At 49.9% G+C, this 8,941-nt stretch overlaps 1 pseudogene; it reads right to left on the bottom strand.

Moving 5' to 3' along the window:
- LOC107156608 overlaps positions 1-5,466 on the bottom strand; it is an 8,917-nt pseudogene extending 3,451 nt beyond the window's left edge.
- Positions 5,467-8,941: the final 3,475 nt, after the last annotated feature.

Below are 8,941 nucleotides of genomic sequence, written 5' to 3'. Positions count from 1 at the left end.
CCCCTCCTGATGCTCCCATCCAAGCCAAGGAGCCCAGCCTGACCAGCACCTCTGAGAGGAGCAGCCATGCCAACCACGAGGGCCCTGCTGGGGTGGAGAACCTCCCGAGGGCCAATGCCCTCCTACGTCACCTCATTCACTTTAACCCCACGTGGGTTCAGTCCCCATCCCTATTTCAGAGATGAGATAATTCCGAAAGAGAACCAGCAAATTTCCCAAGGACAAACAGCCAAGAAATAAGACAGCCAGGATTCAAGCCCAAGTCTGTAGAGGGAATCCACAGGAGAGTCCCCCCACGGCTCCCTGCTGACCTTCCTCCCTTCCACCTGCCTCCTTTCTCACCAGGAAACCTCCCAGATCACAGCCCCGGAGCTGATAATCCTGAATCCAGCCAGCCAGGCACAGTGGCACATGTCTGTCTCCCAACTACTCAGGGGACAGGTGCAGGAGGAACTCGAGTTTGCGGCCAGCCTGGGCAACACTGTCTCAAAAAAATTTTTCTTAAATAAAAAGTACTGGCCTTGATGCCCTGAGTTCAACTCCCAGTTACTGAGGGCAGGGGGACGAAATGCATCCATTCTTTCTACAAAACCCTGTCTAACAGGATGCTAAAATAGAACCTCTTCACTGTCTCCATTTTCACTGTGTCTCCAAAGCTGAGGGATGTTAAGTTCCTACACATTCTACAGAAAGGTTCTTGACCAGCTGTAGGGAATTTTCTAGGCAGGAGGTAATGAAGTCCTTTGATTCTATCCATCAAGGGAAGGAAAGGCTGAGATGGTTCAAACACAGGCCCGAGCTTCCCCCTCCAAGGCAGAGGAGCCGGAGCTTCCTTCCCCTCTAAACAGGGGCACGGACCTTGAAGACAACCCACCAGAGGGCTGGACTGTGTCCTGTGGGATTGGAGATGCAAGAAATGGCTCCTGGCTCGCATCTAAAGCATTCTGGAAATGAGAGCCGGCCAGCTCCAAAGCACATGAGGGGAGGCAGCTTGAGAGGTGACCGGCACTTCCAACTGACCTCCAGCAATTATTAGGGTCCCGTGGGCAGATATGAATCCCCACCAAAGGGACCTGCCTGCAGGACACTGTGACCCCCAACAGAGTCTATGTAGAGACTTCTGCTGGAACCCAGGGGTAGGAGGCTAAGTAACCAATTGAAGGAGGCAGTGTGCCCATCAGGAGTTCACAAGGAGGGGGGGAAGCTCAGGGAACCCCCAAAAGCCACCCCAACTTAGGGAGTCAGCACTTGAATTTCCACCACCCCAAGAGGACCCCAAGGTCAGTACTTTGTTTGTTTGTTTGGTTGGTTGTTTATTTCTGTGCTGCGATGGAACCTAGGGCCTCTGGCATGCTATGCAAGAGGTCTACCACTGAGCCCTATCCTTTGTCCTTCAAAACCAAATTATAGATGCTCCTGTCAGAATACCTGTGTGCCCCCTTGTCTACCCCTCCCTCTCCCTTAGAAGCGCCAGGGTGGAGGGGAAGGGGGCTTGAAGGACAGAGAAAGGCTGCAGCATGCTGCAAGGCGAGCCCCGGACCCACAGGAGAGGCACTTTGACCAGGATGGGACCCAACTTTTCACCATCTGAGAATCGAGACCCCGAGTGACTAGAGAGGCCGTAGGAGGGCCAGGTTATAGCTCAGTGGTGGAGCGCCAGCCACCTGCACAAAGCCCTGGGTTCAATTCCCAACTGCCAGGAAGGAAGGAAGGAAGGAAGGAAGGAAGGAAGGAAGGAAGGAAGGCCGGCCTGTGATCCCAGCCATTTAGGAGGCGGAGGCAGGAGGATCACAAGTTCAAGGCCAGCCTGGTGAACTTAACAAGACCCTGTCTCAAAATAAAAAACAAAAAGGGCTGAAGATGCAACTCAGTTGCAAAATGTGCCCATTGGTTCTATCTCAAGTACAAAAAGTAAATGAAATAAAATTAAAAACTAAGCTCATCTTCCCAGATTTGTATGGGTCGGAGCCCTGTGTAAAACACTTTTTGCGGGCACTCTCCATCAGTTCTTTATCCCACAACCCTCACAGCATGGCAGTGTGTTCATCCATTCAGCCAAGATTTAGTGAGCAGCTACTATGTGACAGGCCCTGTGCTAAATAAAGATGAGGATGTCATGGTGCCTTGAGATGAGTAGACTGCAGTCTGAATATCAGGAGGAGGGGGAGAAGAAAGGAAACAGACAGACTCATAAACCAGTCCTTAGCACTACAGTGTAATAAGGACTACTATAGAGGAATGTATTATTTCCAATGGGAGATAAGAGCAGGTGGCCCTTACCTGTGCCTAGGACCTGAGATGTCACCAAGGAAGTAGCATAGAAGGTTGTGGGGGAGGAGGTTGCAGGCATTGCCAAGAGACGGAAGAAATTGCCTGCACACAAATCATGGAGGTGCAAAGGACCGGCAAGATCGGGAGGCCAGAGCGAGTGTCCCACATGTGGGCAGTGCTCCTTTCTGCCAGCAGCGGGTGACTTTAGCAAACTGTTCAGGGAGGAGGTGTGGGCTTGGGTCCGTGAAGCTGGGCTAGCAAATGTTCTGTCCACTTTGGTTCTGCCATCAGGGTTTCTTCTGAAATGCCTGTTAGCAAACACAACTCACCATAATCAAATTTTCTACCTGAAACATACACAGTCCCCCACTGCTGTACCCTCAGTCCTCTTGGTAAAAGGGCAACACTAGCTGTATTATGCTATGGTGAACTTTTCTTGTTTCTGGTTCACTCCTTCAAAGGACCCCACATTAGCTGCCTCAGCCATCAGACCAAATAGCGCCTTGCTGCTGCGTCTTGTCCTAACTCCGCATTTCTCTACACGTCACTGAAACAAAGGTTTCTTTGGTCTCCAGAAGTACTTCTACCCAGGGCCCTGACCCAGGCCGAGGGAAGGAGACAAGTTACAGAAACAGAAGAAAAGGCAGCAACGAAATCGTGAAGGTCTTGGTGCAAACCTAAAGACCTAGGACTGGTTCTATGGTGTTGTAGGAAGGCAAGGTAGGGTTTTATGGAACCAACTTTATTTGCCAAAATAACGAATGTACCACAATGTAAAAAAGCCTAACTCAGCTTTTTTCCTTACCCTGGGTGGCTACACATTATCAGAGGTAGGTGACTTGACCCTGAAGAGGAGCAGAAGGGTCTGGACTCTGCCCTAGTCAGCTGTTCAAACACCTGGATTTAGGTTCTTGAAGGTGGTCCCTTGGCAATCCCCCCACCCCCTCCTCTCTCTCCAGGGCAGAACCACAGTGAGAGGGAACAGGTGGCCAGCAGGGGGAGCCAAAGGACCAGTGATGGGGAGAGGAGAGCCACTGGTCCCCAAGCCCTAATACAGCCTGACCCTATGGGCTGTCCTTCCTAGCCCCATGCTCTGACCTCAAGTGGACATCAAAAAAGAAAGGAGACATTTTCAGTCCCACATTTGAGGCAGGGGACCAGGCAAACACTACCCTCACACCAGGTTTTTTGAGGGCTCTTCCCCGTTGCTTGAAGAGATTTTATTTACCAAGCCTGCTAATATCCTGATCAAATTTTGAACAGTAAATTCACATGTTCCTAAACAAATGCTGCAGCTCTGAGCTGCAAAAGACACTTTGTCAAAACATAAAATAATCTGTCAGCACACAGTGCGGGTCACAGAACTGGCGGATCTGGCGAGTAAGTGGCAGACAAGATGCTGTACTTACGACAGATTTGCCACAATCTGTAACTCAGGCAAGGGCACCCAGAAACAGAAACTAAGTGTTCGAAACTTTGGCAAATATTGAACACCAACAGGAAGAAACTGGGTGTGGTCATTAAAACGGTAATCATGCCTCTGTGGGAAGGTTTGGTAAGAAGTCAGGAATATTTGCCTTTGGGGTGGGGAATACATTGAAAGGAGTTTTCTTCCCTCCCTGGGAGCGGTTCCCTCTACACAGACTTAGAAGATCTCCCCTCACCTGAGAGACTCAGAACAGGCACAAGGGCTTCTCACTTGGCTCAAGATTTAAATCCTTTGCCCTTTATTTGATGGCTTATAGTGTTTTCTAATTTTCTTTCAAAATTTATTAAGCCCATAGTCCCATTATCTTAACGTTATAAATTTCAAAAACTTTCACATAGAATACAAATATCTATTTCGTATCTTATTAAGGTGCCAAATACCAAGACACAGGTGTCACCTCTCACCCCATATAACAACCGCGGAGAAGGAGCGCTCCCAGGCTCAGCCGGTTCTTCTGCTGCTGACCACGTAGGCTGACGTCAGGGTAGGGCTTCGGCCATGGAGGCAGAAGCCGAGGGAGGGAGGGGGTCTCCAGGAAAAGAGGAAGAAGGATGGGGGTCCGTAACACGGGACACGGAGCGAGCAGGGCTGGGAAACGGTCGGGAAGTCGCCACCCATGGTCCAGGGGTTCCTGGGTATCAGGGGGAGAGAAGGCACCATGTGAGGCACGTGGGCAAGTCCCCAGGGGACACCTCCGCACTGATGTTGTTCAAATCCTCCTGTGAGTGGGGACTTCCCTCTCTGCCCAGTGAAAGCCTGATCAGTGTCAGCTGTCACCCTGACACAGCCAGACATGTACCCAAGAAAGCTTCCCATAGCACCCCCAGGACAACTGTACAGCCAGATGGCACCCTGGACACCTAGCAAGGAGGTGGAGAGGGACTCCCCCTGCTCCACCTGGAAGAATAAACCCAGCAAGGTGGGGGTGGGGAGGGTCAAGTACATACCATGAGGTCAAGTTTAAAAAGTAGACGCCACATGGTACATTCACCAGGAGTACAACCATGTGAAAGTCAGAGGCACAGGAAAGTAGTAGGGACACCCAACTGGAAAGCACAGGTAGTAGAACTCTGAATTGTTAATATTTTTATTTTCTTCTCTGTAACAATGTCTTTTCAAAATTCCTAAAAATTCCTAAGTTTACGGCCCTTTGCTCCTTCTGCCCCGCCCCCCGGGACGCAGGGCTCTATTCTGCATTATGGAGAAAGCATGCTTTGCCCACTTGCCCCAGACGTAAATCATTACCACTTAGGAACTGGCCAGCAATGCCCCTTGCAGGCCCCTTGCAGGATTCTAATGATAAACCAAAACCGAAAAACTCTTTCTTCCCATAAACACAACCATATCATTATTCACAGAATTCACTTTTATCCTGGTATCAAAAAGTACACTAAAGGGCTGGGGATGTGGCTCAAGCGGTAGCACGCTCGCCTGGCATGCGTGCGGTGCTGGGTTCGATCCTCAGCACCACATAAAATAAAGATGCTGTGTCTGCCGAAAACTAAAAAATAAATATTAAAAAAAATTCTCGCTCTCTCTCTAAAAATAATAATAATAAGTACACTAAAAATTTATCACTAAACTAACTGTATTATATTTTTCCCCTCTTCAATTTCTTTGCTAAATATCTCACTGTCCCGGAGACTTCTGCTTCTTATTCTCTTGGTGTCCACTGTGTCCTCGGCCTTCTGTGGGTTCCGGCACATGCCGTGGCACCTCGAGGGACCCTCTGCTCAGGCTCTCTGCAGTCCAGGCTGCACGCCGGCTTTCCCGACCTCAGACCCCTGAAGTCTGAATGTGCGGTTGCTCCTTTCTCTTCCTGGTTCCTTGTGGGGATGATTCTGTCTTCCGGATCCCAAGCACGTCCCTCGGGAAGACCAGGCTTGACTTCCCCACCACAGTAGGAAAATCTGCTCCCATCCCACCCACCAGCCCCTTGCCCTGGAGCGTGCACCCCCTCCTCCACAGACGGCAAGCCCCCCTAGGGAATTCCACCCCTGGGGACAATTCCCAGACAATTCCAATTGTCCCAACCACAGTCCCTTTGAATCATTTGGGTCTTGAGCTCTGGTGACTACTTCTGCAATGCGGCTGTGATGTCATTTCCCTATGACTGGATCTGTCAGCTTTTTGCTCCTGCGGTTGTCATTTTGACATATGGCTACTTAGTTTAAAAATGAAGAATTCAGCTGGGCTCGGTGGTGCCCACCAGTCATCCCAGCCACTGGGGAGGCTGAGGCAGGAGGATGGAGGATTCAAAGCCAGCCTCAGCAATGTAGCAAGGTCCTAGCAACTCAGTGAGACCCTGTCTCTAAATAAAAATATAGAAAAGGGCTGGGGATGTGGCTCAGTGGTTAAGAGCTCCTGGGTTCAATCCCTAATAATAATAATAATAAAGAATTCAGCCCACTCCTCTGAACTGGGCCTCCGCTGCCAGAGATAAAATGGAAAGAGAGGTCGCTGCCATGAATGACATAGTTGTCAAGGATGAGATGAAAAGAATGCGCAATACACTGGAGCCATTGGTGTCGAGTGGGACTATTTTGATCCTCAGCAAAGAGCAGGTGGAGAAGCTGGAGGAGCACTTCCTGAAGGACCCCTTTCCATCCCACAGTACCCTGGTGGCCCTGGACTCCCGCCTCGGCCTAGAGGAGAAACAAGTGGGACACGTGCAGGATTGGTTTAGTGTGGAACGTAAGATAAAGCATAAACGAGGCTATCATCTGTATGCACGAGGCTATCATCCATATGCAGGACACTTGTGTCGGCCCTCACACTCATCCTGTGCCCACTCATCCTGGGCAGGCCCATCCTGGTCCAAATTCTGTTGTATATGCCCATCCTGCCAAGATAACCACTCTCCCAGCTCCAGAAGACCCAGAAGGTTCTCTATTCGGGTCCAGGCCTGTGGGAACCTCCGGGGTGGTTCCCAGCAGAGTTCCTGGCCCATGAGGGGAGAGGAAAGGAACTAGAAGCCTCCTTGAAGAGACTCTCCACTGCAGAGCCTGAGGAAGGTGACCTTGAAGACACAGACAAATCAGGTCCAGGAGATTTCTGAGTGGATGGGGGTTCTGCACCTGCCCCATTCCACAGGTCCCACAGGTCCTGTCTCTGGCTACCATTCGTCACCTGTCATTTGAGTCACCTGGGAGTGTCTGGGTCTCCAGTCTGAGTGGAATGGGTGTTCCTGGGTGCACTTCCTTCCCTTGATGTTGCCCCGCCCCTGGCCAATGTTATCACTATCTTTCCTCGTTTATGGGGGTCTTGGTCTGCAGCCCAGTGCAGCGGTTGCCTGCATCTCCAGGAATGAAGGACCTCTGCTCTCCCACAAGGATTTCCCCTCAGTCTCTACTGAGCCACACCCACATCAGATCCCCACCCCCAGCTGCGCCTTTTAGAGTCCATATCCAATCCATTTCCATCATTTTGAAATAGTTTGGAGCTTTGTCTTAATTTAGGTATTTTTTCCCTCTTATTTCCTTTTGGTCTTTGCTTTGTTACTTGTTTGAGGTTATTTTTCTGCTGATTTTCCTCAATTTTCAATAAAGTTTCTTTTGCTTCAGTGGAAAAAAAAAAAAAAAAAGAATTCGGTGCCAGGCAGTGACACACACCTGTTATCCCAGCAACTCCAGAGGCTAAGGCAGGAGAATTACAAGTTCCAGGCTGGCCTGGGCAGTTTAGTGAGACCTTGTCACAAAATAAAAAATAAAAAGGGCCAGGGATGTAGCGCAGTGGTAAGGTGCCTCTAAGTCCAATCCCCAGCATCAGGAGGCAAGGATTCAAGTTGTACCTTACAAGGAAAACAACCTTCCTCTGCCCCGCCCCCAGGCCCACTCCCCAGAATGTCACCTTTAACAAGTTTACCTGCTACTTCTTATCCCAGACCTAACCTTAGTCACTTCAGCCCAATGCTGAATGAGTCCTGGGTGGCTGCTCTGAGGGACACCAGCATGTGGCTTTCTCCCTTGTAAGGAGGTGATAGGTGCTTGGCTCCCAGCTGTCCACACCCTTGAGCCTTGAGGGATCTGGTAATAGAAAAGCATCTCTATCCTCTCAACAAACTCAAAACTACCTAATAAGTATTTGCTATGTTATTATTACTTTACTATATTAATAAAACTCGTTATAATTATCATCTACTATAATGCTGTACTAAGTATTGTAAATGTATCACTTCCTTTCGTTCTCACACCTCTAACAGGAAGGTAATTTGCATCTCCGTTCCCTCCACTCCCACCCGTTCCACTCCCACCCCTGTACTGGGGATTGAACCCCACCAAGCGCGATCTCCCACTGAGCCACACATCCCCGGTTCTTTTTATTTTTTATTTTGAAACACAGTCTGGCTAAGTGGCAGAGGCTGGCCTTGAACTTACAACTGTCCACCACACCTAGCAGCATCTCCGTTTAAGAGGACAGAACGGAGGCTCAGAGGGGTACAATTAGCTTGCGCATGCTCAGGCCTCCAGTGAGGGCACAGTGTGTGGGGGCGTCTGCAGTCCTGGGGTGAACAGATGCTGCAAGTGCTGTGGTCGAGCTATGACCCAAGGACCACGCACACAGGGAGCTGGGCTCCAGAGCCCTGTCACACACTGGACAGCTGGGTATTCCGGTGTGGCCATAGGTAAAGAACACCCCCGTCCCCTTCTCTGCTCAGGGAGAAAGATGGGGATTGGGAAGATTTGGAGCTCGCACCAAATACTCCATTGGTTCAAGGAGAACTATACAGAGCTGCCAGGTAGAGTGGCTCATGCCTGAAGTCCTAGCAATTTGGGAGACTGTGGCAGGAGGATCACAAGTTCAAGTTGAGCCTGGGAAACTTAGAGAGACCCTATCTCAAAATTTAAAAAGGGCTGGGAATGTAGCTCAGTGATACAGTGCCCCTGGGCTCAATCCCTAGCACTGGGGGGCTATACAACTCTAACAGAGTGACCCTTGTAAAGAATCTCTGAGGGCCGGACGCGGTGGCGCACGCCTGTAATCCCAGCAGCTCAGGAGGCTGAGGCAGAGGATCACAAGTTCAAAGCCAACCCCAGCAAAAAGCAAGGCACTAAGTAACTCAGTGAGACCCTGTCTCTAAATAAAAAATAAAAAATAGGGCTGGGGATGTGGCTCAGTGGTCGAGTGCCCCTGGGTTCAATCCCTGATACAAAAAGCAAAAAAAAAAAAAAAAAAAAAAAT

The sequence above is a fragment of the Marmota marmota genome, unplaced genomic scaffold (assembly GCF_001458135.2).
Source record: "Marmota marmota marmota unplaced genomic scaffold, marMar, whole genome shotgun sequence".
Lineage (NCBI taxonomy): Eukaryota > Metazoa > Chordata > Mammalia > Rodentia > Sciuridae > Marmota > Marmota marmota.
Note: the sequence above shows the minus strand (reverse complement) of the source record. Positions and strands in the feature narration are given on the sequence as shown.